We start from the raw sequence: 20,882 nt of genomic DNA, 5'->3' as shown, positions 1-20,882 counted from the left end.
TATTCTGGAATAAGATTGATCAGAAATCATGACATTTATTGCAATTATTTTATTCTTTTGACAGCACAATTTTTATTTACATAGAAAACACATCTGTATTTTTTGTATTTTAAGAAGTATTGGTAAAGTTAATCTAACATCATTTACACTGGGTAGAAAAATATTTGCTATACTTCAATAGATATATATTTTTTTAATTTGGCTCTAGTAGAGTAGGAATATCGTGTTGTCTTTATTACATAAAATGTCTTATCTCACACTGTATAAATCTGTGTGTGTTAAATATTTAATACAAATCAGCAATCACTAATGAGGGCCATCAAAACATTTAAAAACACCTGCTATAGATTATAAATTACTTCATTTAAATTATGACGTAGAGATACTTGTCCATAGCAATAAATTCTCTTATTATTACCAATATAAAAAATACTTGCAAATCAAGCATAGCAACTATACTCTACACTGAACTGAAAATGGTATCAAAACTCAAAACAATTTTCACTCAGAAATTGCAAGTAAATTTCAGAAAGACTTACAAAGAAAAACATTAGCATATTTAATTTTAAGTGGAATAACTGGAATAGTATTTTCTTGTAAAATGCACTGCATTCATTTTTGTATTATTTACAGCTACCAAAAAAAAGACTCACTTGACAATGAGAAAAAAGTACCACAAAAGTACCTCAGTGCATTATTAAAAGGAACAATGCAACATTAGCAACATTTATTATGAATAACACAATATTTTGTTCATTTTTAAATGTGATGTTCCCCAACACTGTCCTTGAGCACACATGAAGACACCTCTGCCAATATAAGACTGTCATACAAAAACATCTAGTTGGAGGAGAGTGCACCACACACACATTCATAAATGCATTAACACAAATACTTCTCAGAACTTGGCTGGGTGACATGGAAAATGTGAGAATTCATTAGGAACAAATGTAGTTTATAGAAAGGAACATCTTAGAAGAATCATCTGATGAGCATTATTGCAGTCTTGCACAAAGTGAGGTAGTGCGATTAATCTCGCACCTCTTCCAATGCCGCGGCTTCCTCCGCACAGGTCATTACGAGGGGTCCCTCACCACACACAGGCAAACAAATGAGCCATTACCGCCATCACTCAGGCTCCAATTAAACAACCCATGCAGCCCCTGCTCCTCACAATCACTGCCAATTAAAGCCCAACTGTGTGAATTCCAACACCACTAATTACATGAACGTGACAGAACTTTCTGACATTCCTCTCTAAAATTAATTTACAATATTGTTCAAAATTAATAATGAAATCTGCTCTGCCCAAGGTAAGCCACCCTGCGCCTTCATGTGAATTAAATCACATGTTTTCAAAGGTTTAAAGCCAAAAACTCACAAAGAATGTTTCAAGGTAAAGTGCAATTATTAAATCAAGGTAAATGTGTCTTGTCTAGATGTAATTTGCAGTAGAAGCAAAAGCAGAAGTGTTAAATGTTTAAAAGCTAATGATTAAATCCTACCTTAATATCTGAACACTGGACCCCATGAGGTGGCACTTAAAAGACGATTCCCAAAAAAGTTTTCACATGCACATTCTCTCTTTAAATAACTTACCGGTAACTCTTTCACTCAATCTGTTCTCCTTCACTAACTCCAAAAAGACAGCTGATGAGACAGTCCACGTTTACCAGAAGTAGTATCTCTCATGACCACCTCCATTCTCATAAGCGAGACTGTGATAGGAGTAAAAGTGACCTGGTCAGAGATCACTGAATTATTCATATGACTGGCAGGTGTTGTTGATAGGGCAGCTCTTCTGCATTTCCAAGTCCCAGGTGTGGTTTTAACAGCTCTATGTTCACAGCCCTGCCTATAGCTGCCATTGATTGCAGGCTAAAGACCCTGCTGCTGAATAAGCAAAGGAGCTTTACATAGTGGCACATGGTGCATCGCACCAATAACACTACAGATCCATCACAGCCCATGACACCCACTGGTGCGAAGGGGAGGGAGGGACATCCTACAGTACCTCTGGGTTTAGAGTTAAAGACAGAGCAAAGAATAAATTACATTCAAACAGGACTGTTCAGCATGATTGAAGCTAATCTAATATCCCACCGTGCTTCTGATGACCGCTGACACGGGAGTACAATACAAAGCTGCAATAAAAAAGCATCTGGACTCCGTGGAGTCATGCATAATAATGCGGCTCTGAACTAAATGTTTCCTAAAATGTAAGAGAATGAACCTCACATTTAAAATTTTTGAATTGGATCACACTAATGTTTTGCTGGTTAAGGGAAAGTTCACTCAAAATCCATCACTCTTGTTATTCCAAACTTATATAACTTTCTTTCTTCTGTTTTCCATACAATCAAAGTCAGTGGGTCCAGTGTTGTTATGGACTGCAGTGACTTATTGTATTGACAGAAACAGTTGAAATGCTATATGGGTTTGGAATGACACAAAGGTGAGTAAATGATGACAGAATGTTTGTTTTTGGGTGGACTATCCCTTTAAGGTGGTCTTGTATGCCCCTGTCATATGTTCTGTAAATTGGTATGGCAATGGATATGTCAACTTGCACGCATACAGTACATACACATATTGCAATGCAGGAAAGAAAAACAAAGCGAAAATGCCCATAGCACTACGTACCATTAAAGGTCACAGTAGGTCATTTCTCAGAATCAACCGCCTCTGGCATATCAAAATATAAAGCCATAAATGTCCTGTGCAGGCTTTTACATGACGACTTTTTCCATGTGAAAAGAATGTAAAGTGCTTCCCTGGCTGTGTAAGTACAAAAGTTAGATTTTCATTAAAGATGATGTAATTGGCTGCAAATGCATATTCGTTGTGTTTGGAACGCTCATTATAATGTATGTGAAATATTAAAAGCTAGCACCAGCCCTTTGTAACAATCTCGTGTTTCATTAAAAGTTCAAGAAAGAGAGTTGCACAACCAGTTCTAGAGATAATGGAGAACTGTTTTCCTTTTTACTCAGACCTTTGGATGTCATCAAACACACGGAGCTGTTCTACGTTAAAAGTTCAATTGAGATGTCCCTGAGCACAGTTGTCTGGCCTAGGACAGGACAGAAGGAAACACCAAAAGCAATTTCCACCCAGGTGATCCCGCCCCAGGGCCCCAGCGGGGTTTAGACGAGGAAATTAAACTCAACGCTGGTCCCGCTGCTTGAGAACTCCAGTCAAATGAACAGTCAATGTGCAGTCTTTTACCACTTCACAGAGAAAATATTAGCAGAATAAAGAAAGAGGTTTCCTGCAGGGTGTGGAACCAAGCGGCTCACGCAGAATGGCTAATGTCCTCTCTCCTGAGTGATGGAGACGTCGGCAGGTTCAACTCTAACGACTCCCGGAGCCTGTGTGGAGAATAGTAATTTACCAATCACGCTGTCCATACTTGAGCAGAGAACACAGGGTTAAAAAAAAAAACATTATGATAAGTTGAGACACAGTCACGAGGCTTAACCATCAGTGAGAATGGCTGTACACAAACCTCTCAAAAAAGTAACTGAGAGCTACAGTCAATGGAGGACTAAGAGGAAACCAACTAGAACGCGCAGAACACAAAGTACAGGGCAGAACAGACCCAGCATCACCCTCGGTACAGTCATTAAGATGTCTCACAATACAAGACAGATCCATGGAACACTGAGCTTGTTTAGGTCTCTCTATTGTGAGTGCTGGGACAGGAATAGCTTGAAGCAAAAAAGCATAAAGTTAATGGGGGACACACTCTCTGGGATTGCAATGGTAAATTATGACTCCCATAATATACAATTCAGGGGCACTCTTGGTTTACAGTAAAGGCTGGATGAAGTCCTTGGGCTATAGTGCTGATAATGGGTGCCGTAACTGAAAGCCTGTAATGTTAATGAATAACCAACTCAATCCAGATCCAAAATGATGCTGTAAAGCTCAAGTGGAGCCAACAAGCAGATGGCCTGGTTTCTGTGAGCTACTCAATTTTGCATTAATGTAACCTTTCAATATAAGGAAAGATTTATATGCGGCATTAAAAACAATGACCCTTACCCACTTCAATTACAAAACAGAGCCGTTTTAGTTTCCGCACTCACGACGATCCCTCATAAGAAGCGTCCTGCGGCGTGACGACATCGGGTCAGGAAGGCTGTGCGGCTCTGAGAGCTGGTCTTTATGGTAATACTGCTCTGATTGAGATAAGTGGCAGATGTAAGCAGGACCATCAGCAGTATTTGTAAAAAGTCAGTGGATTCTCGAGGGAGAGCTGCTTGTCATTACAACCGCCGGGAAAAGACCTGATGAGTGCATTATTCAGGACCCGGCAGAGCCGCAGCTAAGAGGTGTGGAGTTGGCATCAGAGAGATGAGCTCTATTGAGCCTTGCTATAAGCTCACATCAGTGCTTGTTAATTAGCTTTCCTTAAAGATGCTCACAGCTGATTCTATTCTTGTTGCCTCTGAACTTACAATTGTGTGACATCATTCGCCATCTGCAGAAGAGCGCAGTTAGATATGAAAGATTGTTTCACTCCTTACTAGCTGGTGAAATCTTTAGCGTTCATCATATTAAGTATTGTCATTTCCTCTAGACAGTTGAGGACCTGGGATTGGATGGACGTAGAAGAACTGGAACTTTTCAGGGAGGGCTGCCTGTTAAACCCAAATACATACACTACAGTTCAAAAGATTCAGTTGGTAAGATTTTTTAAAAAGCTTTTGAGAAAAGTATCTTTCCAAGGATCCATTTATTTGATCAAAAATATTGTAAAACTAGAAATATTGTGAAATATTCCTGTCATGGCAAAGCTGAATTTTCAGCAGCCATTACTCCACTCTTCAGGGTCACATGATCCTTCAGAAATCATTCTAATATGCTGATTTGGTGCTCAAGAAACTTAGGCCATGTCCACGTCTGTACACGGGTATTTTTATAAAATACGAGTTTTTCCTTCTTCCGTTTAAAAAAAAATCTCCATCCACATGAAAACGCAAACGCGTGCGATGAAGCACTGTCAAGAGCATGCCAAACCAACAGGTGGCGATGTAATCTCAACCATAAAGTCATGTTGGCCAATCAGAAGCCTGACAAAGTCTCTAGTAGGCGGAGATAACAGCGCAGGCGCTGACGTCACAAGCCAAAAACTGCGGTTTCGCTGTCTATGCAACAACACGGCAACCGGAGTTTTTGAAAATCTTCACCCTGGCAGGCGTTTTCAAAAATGTTCGGTTTCAGTGAACTGGTGCTGCGTTTGCATGTGAACGAACGGCCTAACCACATAGAAAAAGCTGTGGTTTTAAAAACAACCACGTTTGTGTGGACAGGGCCTCACTGTAAATGTTAAAAATAGTTATGCTGCTTAATATTTTTGTGCAAACCATGATACATTTTTTGGGGGATTCTTTGATGGATTCAAAATTCAAAAGAACAGATTCTTTATTCATAAATCTTTGGAACATTATAGTTGTCTTTGTTGTCGCTTTAATGCATCCTTGTTGAATAGAAGAATTAATTTATTATTTTTAAAAAACTAGTTTTGCTGACTTCAAGCTTGACTGGCATTTTGTAAAATCTTAGATTCTAATCCTACATTCACCAGACTCTAGACTCATAGGGTTGGAACATTTTCAAATCCTCAAAACAAAATCTTTTTCATGTCTTGCCTGGTTACATTTATTTATAAATTATGAAGTATTTGATAATTTAGAAGCTAGTTTGCCCTTCTATCCCCCACTTCTATGTAACACATAGTCACACTGCGAATGGCTGACTTTATTTGACACTAATGTCTTTGCAAAGAAAAAGTCCCCTGAGAGTTGTCTAAACAATCTTCCTCTTTCAAGTGTTCTGTTGGACAAATGCAGCACAAAATAATTTTTTATTATTAATGAGTAGTCAACACGGCAAATATGTACTGTACTGTTTCCTAAAGAAGTTTTTGCCATGTTTCATGCAAGCCCTTACATTGTACATAAAATTACAACACCTTCCACTCCATTTAAACAATCTGCTCCAGAGTCCAGACATTACTAAAAAGGCTTTTTTGGTCTTACTGTGTACGATTCATCTGTGTACATTCATATAGCACCTTATAAAAGCCTAACAAGCACTCCATCTTTATACTTTTCTGTAATTAAAGACATGTTTGTCATGCCTCTTTCAAATTCGATTTGGGAATTTTCCTCCCAGTGGAAACAACTGGGTTAACGTGGAGAAAAACATCTGTGAGACTGAGACCAAGTATTGACACAAAGATCTTAATTGAAAGAACATAATTTGCTTTACTGAGACAGGCGATGACATGCAACATTGTAGAAAACAGTGAAAATATACTAAGATCAGGAGACAAGGATGAGGAAAGATACATGCTATCAAAAAAAAAAAAAACCTGTGGCTGTCCTTGATCTGAAAGCTTCTGTATATGCCATCAGAGGAAACGAGAAACATACATCAAGGTTTTCATTTACAGAGCAAAAGCTGACCCAAGAAGGTTCAGCTAATGGCTTTATATTTTTCATTAACATTTATTAATGCTCCCACTATGACCCCAGGGTATTTGTTCAATGTATAATGTTCAATACGCTTCCGATAAAATGACATCTATCGAGCAGCTCATTAAGAAATCAGCTTGATTTGCAGAATAAAGGTTAGGTCTTACTATGTCTTCAGTGCCATTGCATAGCATCCAGTCTTACTGTAAAAGACATGTTGATATGTGCATTGTGAGATATAGTTATAGGCTTCCTCTATTACAAGTAGAGCCTGACCGATATGGGTTTTTTGGGGGCCGATGCTGATACCGATATTAGGGAGTAAAAAAAGACCGATCATAGACACATTTTTTGTAACGATAACTCAAATGTGTGGTGATCAAACACTTATAATGATGTGACAAACATAGGTCTATGTAGTGGAGGCAGGGTATTTAACAATTTAACCAGTGGTGGGCCGTCAGGGTCAGCGGGGCCTTCTCTGCTGGCTAGGGGTGTGCGATATTGACAAAAAATAATATCTCGATATTTTCTGGGATTGACGATGACGATAATTAGACGATATTTTGCTGAGTGTGTTATTGTGCTGGTACCTTAAGGACTGCCGAAGACAGCTGACTCATAATGTTTTTAATATTCTTCATATTCTGTGTGGTGGTCAGTTCATACTGATAGAAATTAATCTTTTCCAATAAGTTTAAACTGATTTTTACATTTTATGGGCATTTTTACCTTTATAAAGCCATTTTTTCTAGAAGTGTCCATCATCTTTTGAGTCAAATTCTTACATTTAATGAAATCAACACAGAAGCTGCATCTGAAGTGGCGTTTAAGATGCATTTACACACATGTAGTTTGTTTAATGCAAGACATGAACGCATTTAACCTGCAATTACAAATGCATAAATAATGTTTTGATATATTAAACATAAAACGTTGAATACTGATATTTGAAATTATTTAAAACATGAAAAAAAAATCTATTCAAAAAAAGAAAATGCCGAAATTTGAAATTAAAACCGCCAGCAGGTGGCAGCAAACCACTGTTAATAAGTGAGTCATTGCGATTGAACCGAATCATTAAAATGTTTGATTCATTCAAGAACGAAACACCGTCATGTTGCTCAGAGACACAAAACAGCACTGTGGCTTTATGCGGAATGATTTTTGTTGGCGAAATAGAGCAAAAACAAGCAGTATGGTGTCTAAAACGTAAGTCTCTTAATTAACTTATTGTTTATTGAATTCAATGTCACATTTGAAATCATGGTAATTTTTTTAGAAAAACGGCACTCTTCGTGTGAAATGGAATAACTATATGAAGTGGTATAAATATATACATTTTCTGCCATCATGTCTTGAATTTGTGATCATTATAAATGCATTTTAATAGACTGAATCATGCATTGAAAGAAAACACTAAATGCACACACGCACTAGTCTAGACTTCACTGCGTGCGCTCTGTAGGGATGTTTTGAATGGTTTTTGCAAAATACTCGATAATGTCAAATCGCACATCGTTAAAACAACAATTACGATATCTCATAGTTGAGGTATACCTATGATGAAAATTACAGGCCTCTCTCATCTTTTTAAGTGGGAGAACTTGCACAATTGGTGGCTGACTAAATACTTTTTTCCCCCACTGTATATCGCACACCCCTACTGCTGGCCCTATAAAAAATAAAATTGTGTGAATTTTTTTATTTATTATTTTTTAATTATTATTATTATTATTTATGTATCATTTTCATTTGTGTAATGTCCACAAAATGGCCTATGATTAGTTTCGTTGAACTAATTTCGTTGAGGTTGAACAGGAATATCTTACATTTAAAAAGTCTATGGCCAGCACTACAGATAGTGCTATTCTTTTGTTCAAAGACATCGCATCTGATTTGTAATGAGCATTAGTGACAGAATCATCAAGGCAAGTTTATTTATATAGCACATTTCATACACAATGGTAATTCAAAGTGCTTTACAAAAAATAATTGAAAAAATAATCATAAAAAAATAATCACAACAAAATGATTTAAAAATGTATTTAAGAGGTTTAAGATGAATTTAAAACAGTTAAGAATAGAAAATGATTATACATAAAATATAGTGCAATCAGTTCGGACATTGCACAGTGCTCATTCAGTAAATGCACAGCTAAACAGATGAGTTTTGAGTCTGCATTTAAATGTGACTAATGTTTTAGCACATCTGATCTCTTCTGGAAGCTGATTCCAACTGCGGGCGGCATCAGCCAATCAAATTTTGACATTCAATGACAGCACCAGTGTTGCCAACTTAGCAATTTTGTTGCTAAATTTAGCAACTTTTCAGACTATCCTAGCAACTTTTTCTTCCAAAAGCACCTAGCAACAAATTTTGCATCGTGATTATGTAATGATGTCATCACGCAACGTCATCACAACATCATTTAGCCACTTTTAGCAACAAATCAACCTTCCTTTAGCAACTTCCCCTGAAAATTAGTTGGCAACACTGGACAGCATGCCCTCCGGGTCTAGCAACGTGCCTAGTGCTACCCCTCAGTGGTTAGTTGGGAATTTCCAAGGTATGAAAGTGAAATTCAACGAAAAGAAAATGACAGCTGCAGCCACCGGCGCCTACACCACCAGATCTTGTTGCCGATCTACTAAAAATCTACTAAACTGATCTACTTGTGCAGACTGAGAAAGGATAAACTACACCCAAACTGAATTCGCTAACAAAGGTTTTGTGGCCATTTCAAAGATTGCAACTATGAGTGTTATGAGTTGCTAACAGCTAGCACCGAGCACAACAAGTTATTTGGCCATGTTTACTTTTTAATACGAGTAAAGGGACACGGAATGACAGACGCATGGACTTTATTTACAAGTGACAGGTGAGTGCTTTATTGTTTGATGAGTATTGTATCATGCACATTGTTATGGAGGTGTACGTGGTGCGTTGATAATACTGTGGCATGTTGTGTGGATGTCCAGCATTTATACACTTTTGCTGCTGTGGCCGCGTCGTCATTTTAGAGTGACGTGAACGTTCATAGTGACCCGTGTATTGGTGGTGGATTTCATTTGCTGATCCATGTATGGGAAATTTACTCTGCATTTAACCTACCCTAATCTAGCCTACTGTTGAAAATGTTGATCAGCTGTCGTTGTTGAGAGCCTGTGTGTGGCATAATATGCATATGGCTGCGTTAGCTGTTACAGAGATGTGTAAGATAGATGTGTAAGGGTATGTAGTTTACATTTGCTTACTGAAGGCCCTGACTGAAACCCCACGGTACACTACTGAATTCAACAATAAACTTTATTATTCAAAATGTGTCTGACATCAGTGCATTTAACAGTAAACTTCACTTATTATAAAAAACTTAAACACAAATAGAACAAAATATTTATAACTTGAACTAAGAAATTAAAATTAAGTTAATTGTATAGGGGCAAGCAAGCTACTGCCAAACCAACAGGGGCAGGTTTATTCAGGAAGCACAGCTTTTCCAAATGTAAACATCTAAAATGAATAAATAATAATAATGAATAATATTTTTTTCACAAATTCTGTCAATCAAATGAACAGGCAGAACATGAGGATTCGTATTTAAATAAGTCTTTTTACATTACATTTAGTCATTTAGCAGACGCTTTTATCCAAAGCGACTTACAAATGAGGACAATGGAAGCAATCAAAATCAACAAAAGAGCAATGATATACAAGTGCTATAACAAGTCTCCGTTAGCTTAACGCAGTACACGTAGCAAGGGTTTTTTAAATAATATAATAAATAAAAAGAAAACAGATAGAAAAATAATAGAGCAAGCTAGTGTTAGAGGTCTTTTTGCTTTTGTTAATTGTATAATAAACGAAAAGAAAACAGATAGAATACAAAAAGATTAGAAAGCAAGTGTTAGTATTTTTTGTGTTTTTATTTTAAAGAAAACAAGCAGCAAATGAATATGAGCAAATGAGTGCAAGTCTAAAAGGGACAAATTTTTTTTTTTTTTTTTACGAATAGAATTAGAATAAAGAGTGCTAGAGTTAGAGGGTCAAATAAAGATGGAAGAGATGTGTTTTTAGCCAATTCTTGAAGATGGCTAAGGACTCAGCTGCTCGGATTGAGTTGGGCAGGCCATTCCACCAGGAGGGAACATTTAATTTAAAAGTCTGTAAAAGTGATTTTGTGCTTCTTTGGGATGGCACAATAAAGCGATGTTCACTTGCAGAATGCAAGCTCCTAGAGGGCACATAAGTCTGAAGTAATGAATTTAAGAAAAGGAGTGCAGAGCCAGTGGTGGTTTTGTAGGCAAACATCAATGCCTTGAATTTTATGCAAGCAGCTATTGGTAGCCAGTGCAAATTGATATACAGAATTTTGTCTTCAGTGTGTTCAGTCTTTTTGCAGTTTTATATTCACAGACACAGTCTCTATATATGTACTGACCTGTTTTATATTTATTCATCAAAAATAAGACAAATTCCATGAAATTCCACGTTATACAGTAAATTCAGTTTTTTAACTGGATTCTGTCCATGTTTTCTGCATTGCGGAAATCATAGGGCCCTACTAATGTAGCAAACGAATATGATAAAATCATTGTGAGAATAAAAGACGGGGACATTGTTGTTTATTTACGTAGCATTGAGTCTCTCTAACTAGGTGACAACGTAGCATTAAATCTAGGGCTGGGTATCGAGTTCGATACTTTTTAGGCTCCGACTGAATTGCCTTGATACCATTGAGTATCGAAAAACGTCTTGTCGTTCGGTACCAAATTTCGATACCTAAGGGGTTAATCTCATCAGCGTCAGTGAGCCAATAAGCCTGCAGCAGTAGCCGGTGTGTTCGACTAGAAGAGGTGCGGTGCAGATCGATCAGTGTTTGACAGCCGTGAGAGCGATTTGAAAGCGCACGGAGCAGTCTGCTCTCTTTAGCTCGTGTGGTACTGTAATACACCGATCGGTCTGCACAGTCGGTCCGCGTCAAGTCAAACACATCTACTAGTTTACACTGGTTACATTCAGAGATGTGGCGCACACGTCAGGCTGTAGTGTGAATGCGTCCCAGACCCCATAGATGTAAGTCTACATTTACACTGGTGCGTTTATGTTTTAAAATGAGAACGATCCTCGTCATACTGGCGTTTCCACTGCGTTTCAAGCCGGCTTTCTACTATCTCCGAGAAACGACAGACCGGTCATTCACTTCCAATGTAGAGTAGCGCGGGAGCTGCGTGGAGTTCCGATCATATGCAGATGTCCGTTCATACTAACTTTACACGACCGAAAGCACGTGTTATGTGACCATTCATGCAAACTGTAGCATCATGCTACATAAGACAATAAATAAGATTTATATTCCGCTTTTACTCAAAACTCACTTTAAACCACCTTCGAATGTTTGTAATAACTTCCAATTGCCGACTAATGTGTGTTTTGGTCATGTAATGTTGCTGAAATTAAATATGGTATTACCTCGGAGTCAGAGCAGCGATCATGGAAGAGAGAACACAAGCAGACAGCGCTGGAAGCTGCTAATGCTCATCAGTAAATCAGTGGAAAATAAATAGAAATCATGATTCTGTCTGAGCTATGCATTTTAAAACAAACACTAACTAGTGTAAATGTAGCCTAACAGATGTGTAAACTGAAGACTATTTGAGCTTTATTAAAACTATTTTGCACTGATTTATTGTGTTGGTTACATTTTGTTCCTTTGTGCAGTGGCTCAGGAGATGAGTCTATGAGTTTGTATAAACATCAACAAGCTGAAAAAAAAAAGTTTTTTTTATTAGATAATGTAATCTTGTTAAAATTTATTTCATAAAATTGGTATCGAAAAAAGTATCGTTCAGGAACCGGTATCGAAAATTTTTGAAACGATACCCAGCCCTGGTTAAATCACCATTCAACAGACTCAAGCCACCACCGCACTGCTGTCTATTGGACTGCAGAAAGATACTAACTATACTAACTTTTCAGTCTGCTACGTTACTGACTGTACTGACAAACGATGCTGACACCGTGTCTGCGCCGCAACAGGACGCGACAAAGCGACTGTTGAAAATCAGTTGAACTTTGTGTCAGCACGTCATAAATAGAACGAGGCATCAGTTTACTGCATCCAGTGTAGACTACATCACTGATTATAATGGGTTCTATTCTACACTGGACGTGAGCGGCGCAGCAAAATACAATAGAAATTCTATTTGATTTTGTTGCGCCGCGCGATGTGATGTGCCTGATGTGATAAGCATGAGTTCTGGGCCGCGGTGCGGCCGGTATAAACGGCAGCATTGACTGAGTGGCCACGATCAACTCCGGTGGCCGTAACACAGGCTTTAATGCGCCGCAGATGCGTGCCGTAATGCGCAGATCAGCTCTAGTCTCTAACGTCACTGAATCTGCTGTTAAAAATGAACCATCCATTCACATTGTAATGTGACGAACAAATATAGATGCGGGTGGGTGGCAGATAATTTGAAGCAGCGGACTCGGGTGAAGTTTGAGCTCATCCGCGCATCTCTACACTACACTGACCTGGGTCGCCAGTAGCAACAATGGAGCGTGCTCTGCTGGACAAACTAAGTAATTACACCATTCAGAAGCATTTAATCTGCGTTATATATGTTCTGTAAAAAAAAAATTCATATCGGCGGTAGGGCTGGGTATCGATTCAGATATCCCGATTCGATTTGATTTCAATTCGCAAGCTCTCGATTCGATTCTCGATTTTTTTTAATTACACTCAGTGAATATAGTTTTAATACAAATGCTATTGATATTTCTAAAAAATTTACAGTAAACATCAGATTTCAAATAGTGAATTAATAAAAAGAAATTAAGAACCACATGCCTGTATTTTAAACTTATTCTTTTTTTTGTATAGGGTACTTTTTAAACAATAGTAGGGCCCTATAAAATGTTCTTAATTTTTCTGGTAATCAGATGAAGGCATAAAGCATTAATTTAATTTATAATGAAAATTAAACCCTTTTATTTTTTTGGCAAACAAAAGTGCTGCACAACAGAGGTTTACTGTTAAAATTAAAAATAAAACAGATGTGATTATTCCTTTAAAAATAAAGATTTATTAATATTCATTAGCAGTAGTAGCATTGAGTCTTCAGACTGCTAAATAGTAATATATTCTGACAGTTTAACGTTAAACTAAACTTTTATTTTGACGGGTTGCCGTGAAGAACTTGCAGCTGCTGTGTATGTGATATGACGGTAGTTTTTTCATATGAAACGGTAAAATGCTAATGAAGTGACTCTCAGAGCAGCTGGAGATGACATTCGTGTTCATATCATTATATAGTGAGGCCGCAGAAGCTGAAAACACCACGAGCGTCATCCACGCTTTAGTATGTGTGTAGTAAACAAAGTGCGCCGCGCCATCCGCCATTCATTCATTGCGGAAATCATGGCGCCTTATGCGTGATATCAAATGCTTCTGCAGATTTATAGTATTACTATAGCATTTCACTTGAGCATTGCGAATCATGCGTATGGCCATAAGTAGCCTACTGAATGAATGACAGGCTTTCTGTTGTAACATCGCGCAAGGTAAATAAGGGTTACATCTCGTGGAGAAGACTATAAGATTCACGTTAATCAGATCTCGTTTCAAATGTGCTGAAATAAATCGATTCGCGGCTTTTGAGAATCGATATCGAATCGATGTTATTTAAAAAAACGATTAATCGAAAAATAAATTTTTTTTGCCCAGCCCTAATCGGCGGCATATTCGCCAATACCGATATATCTGCGACAGGCTCATATCGGCCGATAATATCGGCAAAACAATATATTGGTCGGGCTCTAATTACAAGGTTTGACCTATAAATTGCGGTTTCCATCAAATCAGATACTGAATACTACATGAAATACCGAATACCATGTTAAAGGGGTCCTATTATGCTATTTCACTTTTTCAACTTTAGTTAGTCTGTAATGTTGCTTTTCGAGCATAAAAAAAGATCTGCAAAGTTACAAAGTTCAAAGTCCACTTCAAAGGGAGATATTTTATTTAACAGAAATCACTTTTCAAAAACTACAGCGAACGACTCGTTTGGACTACAACTTTTCCGGGATTTGTGATATCACAAATATTGACGATTGGGAAGAGACCTGGTTGAGCTGCACTAGAGAAGGCAATGAGTGTTATCACTATGTCGGAGACACGCTAGCTTTCCCAAGGCAGATGAACTTAGAGTGGTTACAATAACCCAGTGTTTAAATCGCGCTCAAATTGATTTGATTTTGACACAATATTTACATTAAAGCTCGCAAGCGGCTGTGGTAAGGGGCATGACATTTCCCGATCAGGCACTGAGTGGTGCCAATCACAACACACACTGGCCCAGCTAACCAATCACAGCACATTTCGTATTTCAGAAGGCCGGCCTTCATTTGATACAGGAACTATTCAAGCCGTTCATGCCAGACTGGGGAGAGAGGTGTTGTAATAATGTAAAATATGTGAAAAAATAATGTGTTTTTCGAACAACCTAGCATGAGAGCCTGTTCTAGTACACCCCCAAATTAAAATCAAGACTTTGTAAAAAAGCATAATAGGACCCCTTTAAAGTAGAATAATAGAGATTGATTGATTTCTTCTGAATTTCGACCTATCCAACCCCCCAACAAATAAGATGTTTTTAAAAAACATTACTAGAAATGTATAATCAAGTGAACTCCAGCAGAGGAGCATCTCAAGTCCAATTGCATATGCCCATTCCAATTTAGAACATGATTCATTCTCATTATAATTGGCTGATGTTTCATCCATCATTGTATGGCTTACAAAGACAGTCTGTTTAATAATAAACCTACATACATATTCTTACCATCTCAATTTTTTGTTGTGCATTTTTCAAAAATAAGGTAAAATAGGGCTTGAACGTTGTATTTTATGCTAATATAAGTAAAAAGAGTAGCTTAACCTTCAGCTTATGTTCAACTTCAAATGGTTAAAGTAAATATTATATGAGCCATTTTATTTTCTATTAATTTTATATGAGGCTTGCCATTTTAAAAGCCTTTTACCAAAGAGTGTTAATAGTTTAAAACACCAATGTATGTGATTATGAGATTTTCTAGCAATTAACGATAAATTAACACCAAACTTGACATTTTTTTAAACCATAAGTAATGAATTTTAAAAAACATAAACCAGAATATTTAACAGGTCATGGAACACTGCCTGCATATTTAGATATGAATCCTGTTTCAGCAAAGGTAAAACATTTTCTTGGGGAAAAAGTCCTATCAATCGCTCTTGTAAAGTGAGCCCATCAGCAATGGACAGATAGGTATAAATCTGAAGAGCAGCAAAACACTAGAAACTATTTTATATAATTTATGACATCACGTACAAACAAAGACAGGGCCATAAACAATCAATCTCAAGTCTTCCATGATCAGTACATGCCTATAGCATCCTAATGCATAATACATCTACAATCCAACAGCCACTTCTATTCAAGTCTCCATATCCCTATTTGTGTCCGCCATCATAATTAAGGTACAAAATTGACATGAAAATGAGCAAACCGGTAGACATATAAAGGAAATGGAAACCAAGCAGAGACTCTGATGAGGGTCACAACAAAACAAGGACATTTCAACCAGTTTCTACAATTTGCCAAACACTGGTGATTACCTTTACACACACATAAAGCATCAGTCTTTAAAACTCAAAATGGATATGCCATGATTCTTGAATCTCCTTGATTATATTAGCATCTAAATCCTCTAACACATTCCATGCAATGGCTGAAACAAACTTAAAATATAAAAATGAGCTAACAGCTTGTGATACTAATGTTATATTTATGTTGTTGTGATTACATTTAACCAGACTCAATAAAAATAAATAAGCCTTTCAAATCTGAATACTAAAACAAAAGGATGCAGCTCATTTTCTGCATTGATCTGAGTCAGTGTTTAGACACAGAATATGAAATCTTAATTTGAACTACCCCTATATGCTTCAATTCACCAGCACCAATACCTAACCAATTAAAACCAATCTCATCTGCAATTTGAATATCATCAGGCCTAAATATTTCAGAAATGTGCAAAAGCACGTCATAAATTTACATTTGATTCAGAACTTAAAATGCCAGTCAAAGCATAGTTAAAGCAAATCGTCCTTGGGAATTCAAACAACTATTAGCAATGCACAGCCAGTGTTCCTTCATTAATCAGCACTAATTAAGACTATTGATTGAAACAAACATCAGGATTTCCAGCTGAAAGGGTTTACTAGACTGTAAACTCTACAGGCGATGGCACAGCAAGGAAAATATCCAAAAGATTTGCCTTTGCCCTTGGTTCAGGCTTCACTTTGCAAACCAGCTCAGAAAATTAAACCAAAAATGCCCCTGCTTCCCTGTCATTAAGTGCTGTCAGGACGAATCAGAGCTCACAGGCCAGTGGTGCTGCACAAAGCAGCACTCAGTCTCTCATTGTTGAGCCTCCTGTCTTACTCACACACATGCATGCTCAGTCACACAGAAGGCTAGGCTTGACAACAACATGCAGGACTCAAACACATTACACATCAAGGTCATATTGAACTAGTGGTAATGGGTACAAGCAGTCAACATCATCAAACATTATCATTATTTTCATATTTGCTCTAAATCTTGTACATTGTTTATTTAGATAGTGTTGTTGTAATACTATATTATTCATGATTCTCTGGTCAAATGTAGTGTCTGTATTTACATAATAACCTAATATTATATTGGGAGAAACAAAGTTTTGCACCTTTGTACCTTTTAAACCTATTCAGCAGTCCCGGAAATAACTTGACTCAAGACTGAGCTGCATTTAAATGTAATGTATAATTTTTTACAATATGCACATATTAATAAATATTCATGCATTGGGAGAAAAAACTAAACACAACAATGCCTTTTTTAGTTTGTCTTAAAGGAATAATTGGGCAGAATAAATAGCAGCCAAATAATGAATATCTTCTCAACAAGACTGCTGTTTAATTAGGCTAAAAGCTCAAGACTGGAAACAAAAGCTGCATTACTGTATTGGCAAAGTACATTTATGACTTTTTGACAGATGGCTGTAATGCAGTATAGGCAAGTCGACTAACCAACACACAGGCAAACACAGCCCTAGATATGCCAGACAGACTGAGAAACAAATGAAAGTCAGACAAAACTGTGCATACATTTGCTTCACATGCAACAAAACCCATAATGTTTTTCCACATTCTGAATTAAATGCAGGCCATGCACACTTCAAAGACGAGTACAAAACTGACTTGTCAGTAACAGAAATATGCATCTTATTTTGCATCATAAAGGGTATTGGTCAGTCATCTTTATGACTTTAGTTTGCAACGAGAATCCAGAAAGTCAATAGTGCTGATGTTATGAGACATTTAACTTTTGACGTTTAACAGCCAGAGAAAGCAACTGCCTCACAACCTGGAAAGCTCAGACATACATTTTCAAAAATAAAGTTACAAAATAGACACTGCCAAATCACAAACAAATGATGTCCCCACAAAACAGCATACAGCAGCAGCCTTATGTATGATAATAAACACTGCAAGGGCCAACCAGTTATATTTTATAGAGCTGTTCTTGTCTGTATGAAGGAATATTGTCCCTAATATTGTTGCTGGAAAAAATGACTGTACTATATCATCTAAACCGGATATATTTTTAGATTTAGAGGACTGCATCTGTTTGATAATGCACAGAGGCTCTGAACATCTCAATAAGGCTGTCAAATTGCTCAACAGAGCCATCTAGTGGCCCCAAAACTTTAAATCAAAAGTAATGAATGGAAAGAAGACGATCCCGAGCGACCGGTGCGTCGTCTCGTCTCAAATGCTTTATATGCTTTTAACAGAAAAAAACCCACAGTAACTTGCCTATTCAGTAAATGCTTGACTTATTTGTTAGTCTTCATTAGCATACATAAACTCGTTTTATGAATACCTGTTAATGTTTTACAATGAGAGCGTTCCAGTTACAACCCTTGTAAATTACAGTGGCAAGACAAGGTTTCACAGAAATCAAACCCTTACTAGTGGTTTGATAACGCAATACTCTATAATATTTATTAAATAATATTACGTCAGTAAAACATTCAGTTAGCAAGATAAAATACAGATAGATTAAGTAAGCATATTTGATTTTATTCACATATTGCCTATACGACAACGCATTTAGTTTTATTTATAACAGCATTTCCTAGCTAAAATAATTAGAGCCAGAAAAAGCTCGACTGAATGAAGACACTGACTGGAGAACTGTACTGGATACGATACATCAACTTTGGCTATAGGAGAAAATCTACCATGCTTATAAATAAATATAGACTGCAGCAATGTAGGTTGGCCAAATTGACAGCTCACACAATCGATCTTGTCGCCTAAACTGAGCTAAAATGACATGATAAAAAAAAATAGTTATCAATTACAAAATAAATAAATAAAATTTCTCCAAACAAAACATTTGATTTACTTCCATTAGCGAGCTTACAGAATGAAAACACGTGTAAATGTCGTATGTAGCCTATAGGGTGTAAAAGAGTAGCCTAGGCTATTAAATATCATTAATGAAACCATATGTCCTATATGTACCTTTATTGACCAGTTTAACTATCAACTGAAACTCGATTAATAATGTTCAATGGCTAAATTTATAAAGTCGTCTGAGGCTAAATTTGGTAAATAAGACTTTTTTCAATAGAAATTCAGCATGATATAGGCTATTCATCCCGTTTACTGAACAGCTTACATATGATTCAGCAACACAGTGCGTTTATACAATTTAATAGCCGTTTACAGTGTACTACTATAGGCTAAAGAAGCGAAATACAAAATACATACCTTCTCCTGGTCCGTTCTACTTTCCCTGATCTGAAATCGCTGCTGGCTGTTCGTCCATAGTCTTCGTCTCTGGAATTAAACTCTCCACTTTCTCGTAGGTAATTTATGACAGCCTAGATGAAGAAGAGTCCTGGAGTGTCTTTTATAAATGTCGATGGACTGTTCGTCTTGTCAGGCTAGTGTTGTCGGAGCGCTGCACTGCGCTGCGGACCATCCTCTGTAACCGACACCGTTGCCGAATGTTTCTGCCTCTCGCGCGGCCTCATTTTAAACTCACGTGACGTCAGAGCTCATGGCGCTCAGACTGCTCAGACTGCAAGCGCTTAGTAAACAACACATTTACGTTTTGTTGGAGAAATTAAAATACAGTTCTCGGTGAACTTTTACCGTGGTGTCACACTTAAAGCAAAACCACAAATTTAGTAAATAGAGTGAAAAAAAAACGTAATCATTAAATTAAATCTCACTCTGTTTACATGTTCCTGCTCTTGAGTGTCACACTTAAAGCAAAACCACAAATTTAGTAAATAGAGTGAAAAAAAACGTAATCATTAAATTAAATCTCACTCTGTTTACATGTTCCTGCTCTTGTGAGCATTAGGTATAGCCTATTGGCCTATTAAGAGTGGTCCAAAACCTGTATATAAGATTAGACTACATTAGATTACAGAAGTAAATATAGGTTGCAAATTAGTGTGTTGTATTGACTTTTAATGAACACTGAATACAGAAAAACAGCCATGTAGGCTACACTACCAGTCAAAAGTTTTTGAACGTAAGATTTTTAATGTTTCTTAAAGAAGACTCTTCTGCTCACCAAGCCTGCATTTATTTGATCCAAAGAACTGCAAAAAAAGAAACAATTTTGAAATATTTGTACTATTTAAAATAACTGTTTTATTTTTGAATATATTTTCAAATGTAATTTATTCATGTGCTTTCAAATCTGAATTTTCAGCATCATTACTCCAGTCACATGATCCTTCAGAAATCATTCTAATATTCTGATTTGCTGCTCAAAGAACATTTATTATTACTATGTTGAAAACAGCTGAGTATAATTTTTTTTTGAGGTTTTTTTTTTTTGATAAATAAAAAGTTCAGAAGAGCAGCATTAATCTGAAATAGAAATCTTTTGTAACATTATAAATGTCTTTATCAAATAATTTAAAGGTGACATATCATGAAAATCTGACTTTTCCAGGTTTTAAGTGCCATAATCATGTCCCTGGTGCATCTACCAACCAAGGAAACCAGAAATAGATTAACCTAGTAACTTTGTTTTGGGAAGCCTTTTTCTGCAAGCGTCCTGAGAAACAAGCCAGTCTGATTTCGCTCCCTTGGTGACGTGGCAAAGGGATCTCATTATAATATTACCGCCCGCTCTCTCCCGCTCTCTCTCGTGAAGCCAACAAGGAAGTGACTTAAACTGTAATTCATCGACTGGCCGCTAGAGGCTGGCTGCAAAAGGGAGTCAATCCCATAGGCTCCCCATGTTAAAATGCCCAACTTTACAGCAGAAAAA

The 20,882-nt window shown here is 37.0% G+C and overlaps 1 long non-coding RNA gene across 1 annotated transcript in view; it reads right to left on the bottom strand.

Moving 5' to 3' along the window:
- Positions 1–19,612, bottom strand: part of LOC107596975 (uncharacterized) — a 39,687-nt gene extending 20,075 nt beyond the window's left edge. Inside the window, exon 1 of the long non-coding RNA XR_001610421.1 lies at positions 19,358–19,612. This is a non-coding gene — a long non-coding RNA (uncharacterized lncRNA). The remainder of the gene's footprint in view (positions 1–19,357) is intronic.
- Positions 19,613–20,882: the final 1,270 nt, after the last annotated feature.

The sequence above is a fragment of the Sinocyclocheilus grahami genome, unplaced genomic scaffold (assembly GCF_001515645.1).
Source record: "Sinocyclocheilus grahami isolate Dianchi unplaced genomic scaffold, SAMN03320097.WGS_v1.1 scaffold225.1, whole genome shotgun sequence".
Lineage (NCBI taxonomy): Eukaryota > Metazoa > Chordata > Actinopteri > Cypriniformes > Cyprinidae > Sinocyclocheilus > Sinocyclocheilus grahami.
Note: the sequence above shows the minus strand (reverse complement) of the source record. Positions and strands in the feature narration are given on the sequence as shown.